At 37.9% G+C, this 17296-nt stretch overlaps 1 protein-coding gene across 6 annotated transcripts in view; it reads right to left on the bottom strand.

Annotated features, from left to right (window-relative positions):
• Aldh1a1 (aldehyde dehydrogenase 1 family, member A1) overlaps positions 1 to 16038 on the bottom strand; it is a 152559-nt gene extending 136521 nt beyond the window's left edge. For 2 of the 6 annotated variants that reach the window (XM_039093858.2, XM_039093931.2), the window contains exon 1: positions 15844 to 16038. The gene's annotated coding sequence lies outside the window, so the exon portion shown is untranslated. The remainder of the gene's footprint in view (positions 1 to 15843) is intronic. The other 4 variants (XM_063279927.1, XM_063279950.1, XM_039093900.2 and 1 more) reach the window with 3 other exon arrangements.
• Between the last annotated feature and the right edge of the window lie 1258 nt (positions 16039 to 17296).

Here is a 17296-nt window from a genome sequence, read left to right as displayed (position 1 = left end):
TATGGGACACAATGAAAGCAGTGCTAAGAGGAAAACTCATAGCTCTGAGTGCCTCCAAAAAGAAACAGGAGAGAGCATACACTAGCAGCTGGACAGCATACCTGAAAGCTCTAGAATAAAAAGAAGCAAATACACCCAAGAGGAATTGAAGGCAGGAAATAATCAAACTCAGGGCTGAAATCAACCAAGTTGAAACAAAAAGAATTATAATCAACAAAACCGGGAGTTGGTTCTTTGAGAAAATCAACAAGATAGGTAAACCCTTCGCCAGACTCACCAGAGGGCACAGAGACAGTATCCAAGTTAACAAAATCAGAAAGGAGAGACATAACAACAGAGATCTAGGAATTTAAAATAAAAAGTCATCAGATTCCACTACACAAAGCTATACTCAACAAAATTGGTAAATCTGGATGAAATGGGAATTTAAATTTTCTTAATCATATTATAATAAAGAAATTGTCTTCTCTATATTGCATCCATAGGCAACATATATCTTTGTAAAGTTTTTCTAAGGTTTTCAAAATAATAACAATTTTTCCTTATTTATTTTCATTATGTATGGTTGCCTGTATGTGTTTAAGTATACAACATGTATGATAGGCTACTGCAGGGACCAAAACAAAGAATCTGACTCCTTTGTAAGTAGAGCTATAGGAAGATTTGAGCTACCACATGAGTGCTAGGAAGCAAACCAGGTCTTTTGTAAGAGCAATGGATGGGCTGAACTCCTCAGTCTTCTCTGCAGCCTCTCTTGATAAGTTTTAAACATGTACTAATTAAAGGAGAAATTATAACAAACCTACATTTTTACATCTTTGTTGGCTATATTTGTAATTCCAGATTCAAGTAGTTATCCAAAGTGTCATTCAAAATAGCCCACTCTACCATCTGGGCAGGTTATATTTATAGCTAGTGGAAAGAGCTTGGGATATAGAGAACGGAAGAGAGGGAGTCCAAGTGGTTGTAGCTTGAGTCTGTTACTTGAATATAATTTGAATTGACTACTTAGGATTGGCTGAAACTCAGCTACTTGTAACAAGGTTAGGCTACACATCAAGACACATTACAGTTCATTAATATAAAGTAATTTCTTCAACCCAAACTTGCTAAAGGTATATATAAACAGCTTTACACAAAACAACACATTACTACATGTGGCATCTTGAGATATTTTCCGTTCTGTTTTATTTCATTTTAAAAGCACAAATCATGGCCATTAGTGAGCAAACTCCATGTATTTGGAGGCAGTGGACTCCCCATGACTTTGCTTCTCAGTCTTTGCTTCTCAAATGTCCATGTGTTTTCTGGGATTCAGTGTTCAGCATACATAGTAATGTCTGATGTACACTCCTTTCTCCCTCTATTAAGTTGGTAGAAATGAATGCTTCTTAGTTCTCTGATGCAACCCCACATTATTTTAGAAATCATACGTATTTTGGAAGAGTTCTTATATTTACCCATCAAAATCAAGTCAGTTGTGATTCTGAAAATTTTAAGTAAAGGAAACTCATTATAAATGTATGTCACTTATAGCACTTAGATGACCTATGTTTATCTAAGGATACCCATGACAAAAATAAGTAATAGCTCATTGTACAACACGTTCAGTTTCCATTTATATGATAACAGTAAGATTAGAAAAACTATCCCTAAACAATTCTAGACAGCACTTACAAGGTAGAAGCAGGAGGATCTCTATTTTGATGGCTGGCTAAACCAGACAGTAGAAACTATGCCTCAAGAAAAGTCAGAACTAAAACCAAAAGCAAACAGAAATATTTAACCAATTGATATGATGTTTTGAAAATATACATTTTTACACTTTTGTATATTTTGGTTTGTCTGTTTGTTTTTGAGATAGGTAATTCTGTGTAGCCTTAGAAAAATAGTTCCTGTAAAAGTCAGGATGTTCTCGTTCTTAATAGCTGAGTATATTCCACTGCATCCCTTCTTGACTGTTCTGGAGCACACTCTGTAGACAAGGCTGAACTCAAACTCAGAGACCCACCTGCCTTTTAACTGTGACTGTTGTATTCTGCTAGTCTAGTGCATTTTATAACAAGTCAGATAGGAGGATATTATGTGAAAGGTGCCGCCTTTGCAAAATTTTAAGATTTGAACTTTATTGAAACATTTGTGTTATGTTCTTTAAAAAAATAGCTAATATCAACTGAAATAACACTGTCGAATAAATTATTTTTCTTATGCAAAATAAATTAAAATAAAGGTTCTAAAATAAATAAAATAAAAGCAAATAAATGATAAGGAGATGGCTTAGCAACGCAAATCAATCCATTCTTATCGCTCTGTACAAAGCACAACTCCAAGTGGATCAAAGACCTCCACGTAAAACCAGATATACTCAAACTAATAGAAGAAAAATTGGGGAAGAGCCTTGAACACATGGGCACAGGGGAAGCTTTCCTGAACTGAATACCAATGTCTTATGCTCTAAGATCAAGAATCAACAAATGGGACCTCATAAAATTGCAAAGCTTCTGTAAGGCAAATGACAATGTCATTAGGACAAAAATGGCAACCAACAGATTGGGAAAAGATCTTTACCAATCCTACATCTGATAGAGGACTAATATCTAATATATGCAAAGAACTCAAGAAGTTAGACCTCAGAAAATCAAATAACCCTATTTAAAAAATGGGCTACAGAGTTAAACAAAGAATTCTCGACTGAATTATATTGAATGGCCGAGGAACACCTAAAGAAATGTTCAACATCCTTAGTCATCAGGGAAATGCAAATAAAAATGATCCTGAGATTCCACCTCACATCAGTCAGAATGGCTAAAATAAAAACTCAGGTGACAACAGATGCTGGCGAGGAAGTGGAGAAAGAGGAACACTCCTCCATTGTTGATGGGGTTGCAGACTGGTACAACTTTATGGAAATCAGTCTAGAGGTTCTTCAGAAATTGGACATTACACTACCTGAGAACCCAGCTATACCTCTCTTGGGCATATACCCAAAAGCTGCTCCAACATACAACAAAGACACAAGCTCCACTATGTTCATAGCAGCCTTATTTATAATAGCCAGAAACCCGAAACAATCCAGATGACACCTCAAGGAGGAATAGGTACAGAAAGTGTGTTCCATTGATACAGTGGAGTACTACTTAGCTATTAAAAACAACAACTTCATGAAATTCAAAGGCATCCATACCCCGCCACCCCCAGAGCTCCCAGAGACTAAACCATCAACCAAAGAGTACACATGGAGGGACCCATGGCACCACCTGCATATATAGCAGATGATGGCCTTATCCGGCATCAATGAGAGGAGAGTTCCTTGACCCTGTGAAGGCTCTATGCCCCGCCCCTGCCTCCTGTGTAGAGGAATGCCAGGAAGAGGAGATGGGAGGGAGTAGATCTGTGGGTAGGGGAATACTCTCATAGAGGCAGGAGGAAGGAGGGAGAGATAGGGGAATTCCAGAGGGAATATTGGGGGGAAAGGAGTGCAAGAAAGAAGAAAAGAAAGGAAGGAAGGAAGGAAGAGAGAGAGAGAGAGAGAGAGAGAGAGAGAGAGAGAGAGAGAAAGAAAGAAAGAAAGAGAAAGAAAGAAAGACTTCAGTGACCTAATTGTGCCCCTTAAGGACCTAGTAAGCAAGAACAATCTAAACCCTAGAACAGACAACAAGAAATACTAAAGATAATAAAGGAGAAGAATATGTACCTAAGAAAAAATTCACAGACCACATAAAGTTCAAGAAGAGGGAAGACCAAAATGTGGATGCTTCATTCTTTCTTAGAAAGGAGAAAAAAATACTTTGGGGAGGAAATACAGGAACAAAGAGTGGAATGGGGACTGAAGAAATGGTTATCCAGAGACTGACACACCTGAGGATCCATCCCATATACAGTCACCAAACCAGTCACTATTGCTGATGCCAAGAAGTGCTTGCTGACAGGAGCCAGTTATGGGTGTCTCCTGAGAGGCACTGCCAGAGTCTTATTGAAACAGATGAAGATGCTTGCAGCTAACCATTGGGCTGAGCACAGAAACCCCAAAGGAGGAGTTAGGGAAAGGACTGATGGAGCTGAAGGAGTTTATAATCCCATAGGAAGAACAATATCAAGCAACCAGACCCCCACACCCACTTCCAGAGCTCTCAGGGACTAAACCACCAGCCAATGAGTACACATGGAGAGACCCATGACTCCAGCCACATATGTAGCAGAGGATGGCATTATCCAGCATCAATAAGAGGAAAGGCCCTTGGTCCTGTGAAGGCTCATTTCCCCAAAGTAGGGGAATGCCAGGGCATTGGGATGAGAGTGGGTGAGTGGGAGTGGGAGCATTCTCATAGAAGCAGAGGGAATGGCTATGGTGGAGGGGGGAAAGGGATAACATGTGAGGTGTAAAAACATAAAATATCCAAGAAAAATGAAATTTAAAAAATAAATAAAATGAAGGAAAAGAATTAAAGTTAGACTAGAAGATCAATAGACTGAAACAATACAATAGTAGCTTTGTTGAAAAAATTTAAGTTTTAAAAATTCTTTAAATAATCAAGTAAAAGAAAAACTCAAATTAACAAAGCTAATGGTGGAAAGCTGTGGATCACTGTGGATTGCAGTTAAATATGAGTCATTAAGGAATACTTTGGAAGTGGAAATATTTCAATTCTTCTTAAAAGGGGGAACACAAATATTCATAGGAGGAAATACAGAGACAAAGTTTGGAGTAGAGACTGAAGAAATGGCCATTCAGAGCCTGCCCCACCTGAGAATCTAGCATATATATATATATATATATATATATATATATATATATATATATATATATATATATTTATTTACAAAACCCAGACAATATTCCTGAAGCCAAGAAGTGCATGAGCCTGATATAGCTATCTCCTGAGAGGCTCAGCCAGATCATGACAAATACAGATGCAAATACTAGCAGCAAACCATTGAACTGAGAATGGGGTCCCCATTGGAGGAGTTAGAGAAAGGATTGAAGGAACTGAGGGGGCTTCAACCCCATAAGAACAACAATAACAACCAACCAGAGCTCTCAGGGGTTAAGCCACTACCCAAAGAGTACACATGGACAGACCCATAACTCTACCTGCATATGTAGCAGAGGATGACCTTGTTGATCACCAATGGGAGGTGAAGTCCTTGATCCTGCCAAGGTTTGACACCCCCCCCCTCAGTGTAGGGGAATGTCAGGGTGGGGAGACAGGTGGGTGATTGCGGAGGGGGAACACCGTCATAGAAGAGGGAGGGGAGATGAGATGGGGGGTTATGGATGGAAAGCCAGGAAAGGGAGTAACATTTGAAATGTAAATAAAAAATATCCAATAAAAAAGGGAATACTTAAAATTCTAAATTTCAGATGCCTATAAAATTAGAGGAGATGAATACATTTCTAGATATATATTACCTACCAGAATTAAACCAAAAGAATGTAAGTAACTATCCATAAATGTCAATGACACTAAATAACTAATGAAAAGCATCACAGCATATAAAACTCCAATGACCAGATGGATTGTCAGAGGAATTCTATAAAATCTTTCATGGAGAATTCTTATTAATTTTCCTTAAGGTGTTCTACAAAATAGGACTACAAAATTCATTCTATGGCCAAGTATTATTTTGAAATTAAGAAAAAACAGATAAAGATAAAACATAGAAAGAAAACTGTGCATTAGAATTCTCAATAAAATTCTTTCAAGTCAAGATCAGCAGTATATGAAGAAGGACTCATTCCTGGTTAAAACATTCACTGCTTTTGCATAGAACTTGGGTTCAAATCCTAGCACTCACATTGCAGCCTACAGTCATCCATACCTTCAGTTGCAAGGAATCTGATTCCCTATTCTGGTCTACAGAGGCACCATGCATGTATGTGGCCTACATAAAGATATGCAGAGAAAACATTCACGCACATAAAATAAAAATAAATAAATCTGTACACAAGTACAGTAAAAATAATCATACATCATGACCAAATTGGTTTCATTTAAAGAATTCGTAGATGGTTTAACATACAGAAATCGAGAATTTTATTTCACTATGTAAATATACTCACAATAAGAAATCACTTGGCCATCTCAGTCAATGCAGAACAGGAATTTGACAAAGTTTAAAATTCCTTTACAATAAAAGTTCCTAAGAAACTAGATATAGATGCCACATACTTTTAACATAATAGAAGTAATATATGGCAGACATGTAATAACTTTATAGTAAATAAGTTAGACAGAAAGTATTTTTTATGAACCAGGAAAGAGAAAAAAATACTTATTCTTTCCAATGTTACTCAGCATAGTGCTTGAAATTTTAGGTGAGTAATAAGACAATAGGAAAGAAAGAGCACACAGACAAGGAAGAACTGGTGTTATCACTACTTGGAGGTGATATATCCTATTCTTCAAAGACCCTACAGGCTTCATCAGAGAAATTCTAGACTAGAGAACAAAAAAAACCATAAAATCATTTTATAGGAATCAGAGTTTTCCTACATACATAACAGTAATAAACATATGTCAAGTATAATTAGAAACAAAGAATTGACAATAGCATCAAAATACAGAAAAAACCTAAACAAGTAACCACGAGTCTCAGAAATAAACTAATGAATATATTAGACGATAAAATATCATACCTCCTCCAAAATGTTCATTGACCACTAAACTGAATATTGTAAAAATAGCCATATTACCAAAAATAATGCACATATTCAAAGCAATCTAATCAAAATCCCAATGACAATCCTCACGGAAAAGATAGGCAAAATTAACCTGCAAGCATGAGATTCCTAATATCTAAAGCAATATTTACTAGAAAGAACAATGCTAAAGACATTCAGATACTCAGTCTCACATTATATTAGAGAACATAATAACAAACAGTGCATTGTACAAATGCAAGCACAGGCTAAGCAGAATAGCATTGTGGACCTGTAAACAAACTCATTAAATTAGCCAACTAGACTTCAATGGTGATATAAATATAAACATTGAAGAAAAGTGAGCCTTGTTAATAGTCTTAGCAAGACCGGATTCACAAATTAGAAGATAAAACTAGATTCATATCTCTTAGTCTGAAGAACACCAGTTTAAAATGGATCAAAGACTTGTGTGACAATCTGAAACTTGGAAACTTTTGGAGGAAAATACCTTACAATATAGTCACAGACAACAATCTCTTGAGTAGGTTTCTAGCACAGGAGATAATCCTAATAATTGACAAATGGGATTACAGGAAACCAAGACATGTATGTACAACTGTATAGCAAAGGAAACAGCCATTAACAAGATAATCAACAGAATGGGAAAAAGAAACTTTGTTAGCAACACAGCAGACATGGGATTAACAACACCATATAAGAAAGACTTCAAAATTAAATTAAAAGTTCTACAGTTGTTCAATCAAAAAAATGAACTATAAAACAGAGTAGCCTGTTCTGAAAAGAAGAAATATAATGGCCAATAAATACTTTAAAATGTTAGCATTCATCAGTTAAGTACAAATTAAAACTTGTGTAAAATTCCAGTTCATTCAACTCAAAACAAACATCATTAGGAAAAGAAATGAATTAGATCTTGGAGGCAGAGGGAGCAATAGCAAAATATGATCAAGATGCATTGTTTGAAATTCTCAAAAATTAATAACATAATAAAGCCAGTTTACAGCAAGCACATTGCTAGCATCAACTTTCATAGGGAGAAACTCACTCCAAGCCTTTCCACTAAAATCAGGGAAAAGACAAGTTTGTCTGCTCTCTTCATGCCTAGTCAATACAGTACTTGAAGTCTTAGAGAAATAAGGCAATTGCTCAAAGGAACACACGCACACACACACACACACACACACACACACACACACACACACACAAGAGCTCAAGGGCATGTACATTGGAAAGGAAAAAGTCAAAATATCTTTATTCTCAGGTAATATGATAATATATATATAAGTAATCCAAAAAATCCACTGGAAAAATTCTACAGCTGATAAATGCCTCCTGCATAGCTGCAAGATGCAAAATTAACTCACAGGAATCAACAACCCTCCTATATTCAAATGACACGAGGACTAAGAAACATCTTTCACCATATCCTCAAATGATAGAAAATTTCATGGAGGTATTTCTAACCAAGCAAGTAAAAGACTTGTATAATAAAAAGGCCAAGTTATTAAAGAAAGACATTGATGAAGACAGAAGAAGATATGGAAGTTCTCCTATGATCATAGATCATAGACAAGGCTACAGCATGGGAAAATATGTTTACCAATTCCGCACTAAATAGAGGTCTAGTATTCAAAATAGATAAAGAACTCAAACACCGGATAACAAAAGAACAAATACCTCAGTTAAAAAATGAAATTACATGTCTAGACAGAAAATTGTCTAAAGAGAAACCCCAAGTGGCTGAGAAACACTACACTTAAAGAAATGTTCAACATTCTTAGCTATCAGAGAAATTTAAATAAAAAATATTTGAGACTTAATCTAAAACCTATCCGAGTTGCTATTATCAATAAAACAAATATTAAATCATGCTGTTGAGGATGTGAAGTAATGGGAACACTCATTGACTGATGGTAAGAGTGCAAACTCTTAGCAGTGGATCAATGTGAAGGTTCTTTAGTGAGGTGGAAATTGGTCTGCTTCCAGACCCCTTTATACCACTCTAGGGCATACACCCAAAGGTTGTTTTATCCAACCAAAAAGATGTTTGTTCAAACCTGTTCACTGTCATTCTATTCACAAAATTCAGAAATTGAAAACAACCTAGATGCCCTTCAAGAGTTGAATGGAAAGCGAAAAGGTGGTACATTTGCAGAATGGAATAATAGACAGAGATCTAAAAATTAAATCATCGAATTCTCAGATAAAATATATAGAATGAGCAAAAGTCATCCTGAGGTAACCCAAATCCAGAAAGACAAGTATGACATGAAAACACTTATAGTAGATATTATTTCTCCAATCAATAACCACCAAGCTGTAGTCTATAGAACAAAGACGGCTAAGGAATTGAGTAAGGGACTTGGGTTACTGTGAGAGTTCAGGTAGATCTCCTTAGGAAAAGAAAATAGAATAGATACTTATGTGCAGACAGTGGGTGGCTAGAAAGGCAGAATCAAGTCAGGAGGGAGAGGGAAGATGTAGATGAGGAAGAAAATACATAGAGAGACTGCTAAAATTGAGGAAAATTGAGGGATTGTATGGAAACCTCATATGTAGAAGCTTCATAAAATGTATACATATATGAAGGGAAACTGAATGATATTGCCAAACAATGGTGGAGACAGAACATCAACTGGCCATTTCTTGTCACCAAATGGACTGTGTTGCATCTAATTGAGTTTTTGGCCAAAGGGAATCCCCCAAATGCCCAGGTTGTTGTCAAGGAATTAGGTTGCTCTCACAAACTGACGGCAAGGACACATGGCTGAAGACAATACCTACACGTTCATTGAAGATGGAGAAATCTATCTGGTGTTTACGTAGAGCCTTTACCCCTATGTGCTAACATTTTGGTACATAAAGATACTCTCCATGCTACCAAAGGATTATAAATACCAACCCGGCCATAAAACATCAGGTTTGCATGATATCATACCTGTAAGAAATGCTAGTACTCTTTTACAGAGGAACATCCATCACCGTAAAATGAGTCCTTAGTACATATTGCTATAGTCATAGTTCAGTGCCTTACTCAGACATCATCCTAGAAGTTTCCTCTTGCAGTTGATAGGAGTAACCTACACCCATAAAATGCAAATGGGATATCTCCATCAAATCTCTCTCTGAAGGCATCAGGGAATTTTAGAGAAGAGGATATAGGAAAGAACATAAGAGCTAGAAGGAATGGAGGACAAAATAAGGCCCTCTGAATCAACAGGATCCACAGACACAGGAACTCACAGAGTCTGAGGCAGCATGCTCAGAGCCCGAAGGGGTCTGCACCAGACGGGGTTCTAGAGCTGAAAGGAGAAGTGAACACATGACCCCATCCTCAACCCGAAAGCACTCTCCAGTTGTTAACTACATGAAAGTTAAATTTTAGTTTCCACAGGGGATCTCGCTGGGGAAACAACCCATTCCTGAAGGTAGGATGTATGATCAGTAGATAGCCAATAGAAAATTAACCCAGTGGCACTTTGGGAGATTTTCCTGTCTCATAATGTCATGTCAAGGCCTTAAAACACCCGCTTTTTAATCTCTCTCTCTCTCTCTCTCTCTCTCTCTCTCTCTCTCTCTCACACACACACACACACACACACACACACACACACACACACACACACACACACACTGATCCTCTGGGTATATATTATGGCTTCTAGTTTAGTGACTATGGGATTCCTGCATGTGAGACTCAGTGGGTCTCTTCATCTATATCTATTTCTTGTGCCGTCTCTTGAACTCTTTTACTTCTGTTTACTTGATTTGTCCTATTTCCAATGTGCTAGTTTTTATCTCATTCTATTTTATTTTATTATTATAACTTAGACGTGTTTGTAATAAGAGATAGAAAGGGGGTGGATCCAGAAGGGAGGGGAAGTGGGGAGCAACTGGACGGAGTAGTGGAAGGGGAACTATAATTAGGCTAGATTATGTAAGGGGGAAAGGCTATTTTTAATAAAAGGATTAAAAACAAAACAATGTACCACAGAAGTCAAACAAACTGACTTTCTGGACATAGCTTATTATTCTTAACATATGCAAACACTCTGGACTTTGGGACTCACTGAGATTTTCTTTTTTCCCCCTTCTGTCTTCACTTTTGATACATATATTAAATTTTTCGACACTAGCAATATAAAACTTACAAAACAACACATATTATGTAGTACCTGAAAAATTCTTTGGGAAAATGAAGACTTTTTAAGTTTTAGACATAAGAAAGATTTTAGAGGCTTGTTATTTAATACAGCAAAGAATATGCCACAGACCAAATGTTATCTGGATGGAGATAAAAACCATTGTGATTTAAGCTGTACTTCCAGGAATGAATATTCAAGAAATGACGAGGTGAACTTTAGCCTTTAGAATATCGGTGATAACAGAAGGATAAATAAATAAGAAGGATAATATAATAAGGAAATAGGTAAACATAAATATAATAAGGTTAAATAAATAAATATGGAAATATAGAAGTGAAGAAAATAGTAGCTTTTCATTTGTAAAACCATGACTTAATATTCAATTAGGTTAACACTTTTATTAATGAAGTGATAAGCACTTGTAATCATTACAAAAATGTGAACATTTAAATAGAAAATGGGTGTCTATGAGGTTTAGATGTCATCATCTCTGTGAATATATGCATGCTTCGGTGTACATTTAATTTAATCAGAGTATTTCTTCTCATGTGTAGGGTACGGCATCTTCTCTTTTGGTTGGTAATATGGCAAAGATATCATCCATGGTTAAAAACAGGGCTCCTTTAACTTTAAAAATCGGCAATGATTTAAGATGCTTTTCTAGAATGTTCCAGTGTGCCTGGGATATATTACTACCTCCTAGTAATATATTACTAATAATATAGTCACAGTTAACTACAGCACAGCACTGCATATTACATTGGAGTGTGCGGTGTGCTTCTGTATGCATATGTATAAGTATAGAAGTGATAAAAACCACAATAGGTCTCCTGTATTAATGTAGGCATTGGTGTCCGGAGTTGTGGCCTTAGGACAGCCATTTTAACAAGGAAAGCTGAATAACAATAGTTTCTATTTTGGAGAGGAAAGTTCTTCTTTGTGATAGCAGTCTCTAGGAGAATTTCTCCAATTTTAAAGCATGGCTCAATGGTCTGGTATGCTAAGAATCCAGACTTGCATAGCAAAAACTGGCTGCCACAATCCACTACCAATATCTCTAAAAGGCCAACACTGACCAGATGAGACTGCTTGTTACAGATATCAGCTGACTTGTAGTCGAGTCTCCTAGAAACAGATTCTGAATTAAAAATCTATACGGGCAGTTTGCCTAGAAGTCCCAGAAGATGAATGTGTGAAGTAAGAGGAGCAAATTCCACAGAGGGTCTGGATCCACAGCGCCTTGGAGTTGAAACAGGGACAGTACCATCTGCCAGGTCCTGTGAACTTCCCTAGGCTGAGATTTTGTACATCTGATTTAGCCAAATAACAAGGAGAAGAGTCTGGATGGAAGAACTGTTCAGAAACCAAGGACAAAGTTATCAGGAAATGCATTTGACAGTGTTCAGCAGGAGAAATTCCCAGCAGCTGGTAAGATGCATATATGGACCAGAAAGAGTGGAGCTGAGGTAGAAACCATAGTAACCACCCCGAAATCAGGGATTAAAGAAAGGGAGCAAGCACAGTCAGGTTCACTGAAGGAAATGTGTTTTAAAGGTTGCATGGGAATATTTGGATACACAGTGTAAATTGAAAGGGATGCACTAGGTAAAAGGAATAGAAAATAAGATACCACACCTGTGGCTACTGTTGTTGTTTGTGTTCTGTTCGGATCTGATTTGTTTTGTTTTGTTTTGAGAAAGGGTTTCTCTGTATATCCCTGGCTATCGTGGAACTCATTCTGTAGACCAGGCTGGCCTCCAACATATGCAGATCCACCTGCCTCTGCTGGGACCAGCTAACATACTGCACTTGAAAACTGAAAATTTGGGACAGGATTCTACGTCCATAGTGACTAACAAGAAGAGACAATCAAAGCACCTGCCACCAAACCTTAAAACGTCACTTTGTCTACCGAGTCTGGAAAGTCAAAAGTGTCACAAAGGGTACTGAACGCTGATGTGCAAAGTTAATGCAGCAGTGCCACCAGTGCCATCATCTGAAAGATGATGACCATCAGAGCCGGAGCCGGCTGTGGAGACAAGACCTCAGACAGAAAGTCCAATGAGGGTATTAGCTATTGACACTGTCAACATACCCAGCCTTCTTACTCACTGAGCCTTTCCTGTTTGCAATGGCAGTAGGGCAAGCTGAAGCCTCCCATCTGTGACTGCAATGAGATTTAAGCAGAAGCATATGGGTGACTTCTAGGAAATCTTACTTCTTGAACTGTAGAAATCACATATGTGGCTTTCATCTTTTTTCCTGTTTTAGTTATATAGATGCCTTGGTTTAAGACACTATAACTATACAGTGATCAAAAGGAATCCTAAAGAGTGGCAGAAACATAACCCCCCATGTCACAGGAGTTCAGTGACAATGGAAATAGTCACTCACCATTAGGCATTCTGTCAAATTGAAAATATAAACTCCAATATGTAAACAATTTAAACTCCATTGTTCTTATAATTATTGATTTCTGAAGCTCTTCCTGTAAGCGACCAGAGGTGACCTGTGAAGATGGTTCGCTACTCTCTTGACCCAGAAAATGCCACAAAATCATGCAAGTCAAGAGGTTCAAACCTTTGTTTCACTTTCAGAACACCCAGGAAACTGCCCAGGCCATCAAGGGTATGCATGTCCGCAAAGCCACCAAGTATCTGAAGGATGTCACTTTAAAGAAGCAGTGTGTGCCATTATGGTGGTATAATGGTGGAGTCGGTAGGTGCGCCCAGGTCAAACAGTGGAATTGGACACAGAGACGGTGGCCAAATAAGTACTGAATTTTTGCTGCACATGCTTAAAAATGCAGAGAGTAATGCTGAACTTAAGGGTTTAGACGTGGATTCTCTGTCATCGAACATGCGGGTGAGCAAGGCACCTAAGATGGCGCCGACGAACCTACAGCGCTCATGGCCGGATTGACCCATACGTGAGCTCCTCCGCCACACTGAGATGCTCCTCACTGAGAAGGAACAATTGTTCCAAAGCCGGAAGAGGAGGTCGCACAGAAGAAAAAGATATCCCAGAAGAAACCAAAGAAACAAAAACTCATGGCATGGGAATAAATTCAGCATAAAATGAATACAGATAAAGTTAAGAAATGATTTCTGAGAACAAAGATAATGAATATAGAGAACTAGTGCTATGGTTTGGGAAATATTTTGTGAAGATCACACAGAATAACGAAATGGCAGGTGGGAACAGAAAGCACAAACATGGAAAGTTTGCCAATGGTGAAATTTCCAGGGCCGAGGGGACATAGGAGGGGCTGAAGACTGGCAGATCATTCTGGGGTCTCAGGTCATGAAGAGTCCATTTTTATGGCGTATACCCTACTACTTATATCTCATTTATTAATTATGAAATTATTTTAATCCTCCTCATCTTTTCAAGTGTTTCTTTTGCATCTTTTCATTCATATTCTTGTTTAGTAGACCCACATCCCTATGTCCAATATATTTTAAATATCACTTTTTTTCAAAGCTTCCTCTCAACTCTTAAAAACTCAAAATAAAATATCATTCTTTCAAAAAAGTTTTCTGGATAATTTTGTAGCAAGTGGTATTTTTGATATGTTGTCAGTTTTAGTTTTATTGCCTGGGGTAAATACTGCAAGATGCTGTCGTTTTTCTCAAGTCACCAACTCTAATCATTGTTTCATTATGAGTTATACCTTTGGCATATGAGCCTTTTGGTTGAAGGTACATCATATACAAATGACACAATTCTGCCATCACACCTTATACTCATATACATTTTACAGTGAAAAAAATGCATCCAGTCAACATTAAGGAGCTTCTAACATCTTAACAGTTTTATCATTTTTCAAGATTCCAAGTCTGTAGTCTATTCTGAGACCTACAACAAGCCCTTAGCTAAGGAGCAATGTAAAATTGAAAACAGCAAGGTACCTGCTTCCAGCGTACATATCTATGACAGGGGAAAAGTTGCTACTCTGAAGTGATGAGAAGGGGCCTAGAAATGTGGAATGGGGCAAAGCAAAACTGAAACCCATTAGGGCAAGCATGAGACCCTGTTGTTAGATGTCTGACAAACAAGAAATACGAGAGGCAGCATTGTACGTTTTTTAAAGTTTTGGCAAGCCTTATTCATGAGTCTAGGCAGTCTGAAACCCATAGAGATTCTCCCATTTGTGGACTCTGCTCACCATGTGCTTCTTTCCATAGCAGACTTCCTATGCCCTTGGAATCTTTTCCTGGGAGCGATTGCTTTTCCAGCAATTTCCTGGGAGTTTCCACTCAAGGTTTGGCTTCAATCCCACAGCTTCATGCATACATCATCCTATACCTTTCAACTGTTAAAATATACCTTATTTGCCACAATTTTTACTGAAGAATTTGTGTTCTTCTTAAACAAAGGGAATACAAGGCAATTCTCATTGCCTTCTCCTAACAAACTTTACTTCTTTGGGCAATCACAAATGGACTATCAATATAAGTAACTGTCTGCTTGACATGTCACTTTAATATACATCAGTCAATTTGCTGTTGAGTGAATTGTATCAGAAGAAACTTAACTGAAAAAAATTAGGGGTGAAATTTTTTTCTTTAGTAAAATATGACAAGGATACCGTGGCAGTTGTGAAAGCTTCCGGCAGTTGGTCACAAACTTCGTGGGTCTGTAAACCCTACTCAGAACTTTTGAATGATTAACTTAAAGCGATTAGATATGTAGGGATCTATGAAGTTTAAAACTATGACCAGGTAGAACAGGATCTAAAGCTGAACCAGTACAGTGACCTGTCAACTTCACATTCATCTTGAAGACTTGCTTTCTTTTCTGTGTGAGAGTGTTTTAGCTACTAAAGATCATTTGGAGGCATTAGATGTTGACTTTGAAACTTCAATTACACACCAAACCCCAAACTCCAACCTTCGAAAAGAAAAAAAAACGCCCATTATGTAAGTTCCAGCTGCCCTGACAGGAAGACAGCAAAGTCCTCTTTCTCCTTCTTGACACTGTAGTCAGTTAAACCTCTCCCTTGCTCCCAATTCTTTTCTCCAGATATCATACCTGTCTTTGGCTTCTTTTATGGGGGCATTTCCCAGCTTCATTCTGGTTGTAAAGTCCACTCTGTACCTCTTTCCTGCTTCCAAATTCCCCAGCCAGCACTAGACTCCTCCCCACACCGTTCTATCCACCCCTCAGCTTGTCTTTCAGGCCTGGATGTTCTCTTTTGGCTGTTCCCCCAGGCCAGTTCTGGGCTCTGTGTCTGCTGGGAGAGAGATGGTTCCAGTTTCTTAGGACATACTCAGCTTTGCCAAAAGTCTCTGCCTTTAGATGGCTTCTCCAGTTTCCCCAGTGAGACAGGTGACATTTCTGGGCTCAAGTTTTTGAAAGTCAGGCTGGGCGGGTCCTTTAAAGCTTATGGTCAGCCTTTGAAGTTGCTTTTCCTTTAAGAAATTCTTCCACCTGGAATGTCCTCTCACATTGTGAAGGTATTAACATACATCCGATCCTAGAGGACTAGATTTAGATGGCCTTTGTGGATGTTGGGATTATTTAACTGTTCACAAGACAGATCTGATGTATGTGTCTAGGTTTTTGAACCAGAGCAGACACTGCCACCCTGTTTGTTCTTACATGCCTTCTTTCCTAAGGAGTTAAGTGTCACTTTTCATCCCTTGTCCTCGGCCATAGTTCACCCCACTCTGACAGAGACAGAGTGTGCCTTCATAGCTTTCCAAGACAGTTGCAGAGAAGGCTGGCACTATAACAATGCCTGGTAGACTGCCAAAGAAAGGTTGATAAAGGGAATTCGAAAGGCTCAGACTAAGGGAAGCAAGCATTGCCAGCTGACTTGTCCTGGAGACCAAGGGACATAACAGTAGAAAAGTATCCTGAATACCATAGTTTGGCTTTTGTCCTGTTTTTCCTTTAACCTGTGATTGTAGAAAAAAGGAGTTGGACTTGGAAATCTTCCAGTCAACAAGGATACTGGGGCGAAAGAGAGTGTTATTTTTAAAAAATGTTTCTGTATGAAGACAGAAATGTGGTGGTGGGAAAAAGTCAACTTCCTAATAAGACAATGTCTTTCTTGTGAAATATACACACATATACATGCACATGTGCACATGCATGAATGCACATGCACACATATAAATACATGTAAACACATACACATACATGCATACATGTGTCCATACACATATACATATACATGAATTTCTATCCATATATACACAGACACATCCATATGTATACCAATACAGATGTATATGCATATACACATATATATCCATACTCCTCTACAGACACACACACACACACACACACACACACACACACTCAAGTGTCAGACACTACATACCTTAATTTGGAAATGCTCTTGAGAACCACCACTGTATTAGCTGTATGTTCAAGATATTTTCAGAATTATTAAAACGCAAGAGGAATTATTTTACCTACATATAAGTAAGTGTAGCTCTTTCCCTCATCAAAGAACCTTCTTTTTGAAGCAGACAAA

Source organism: Rattus norvegicus, chromosome 1, assembly GCF_036323735.1.
Source record: "Rattus norvegicus strain BN/NHsdMcwi chromosome 1, GRCr8, whole genome shotgun sequence".
Lineage (NCBI taxonomy): Eukaryota > Metazoa > Chordata > Mammalia > Rodentia > Muridae > Rattus > Rattus norvegicus.
This window is presented reverse-complemented; position numbering and strand designations above follow the sequence as displayed.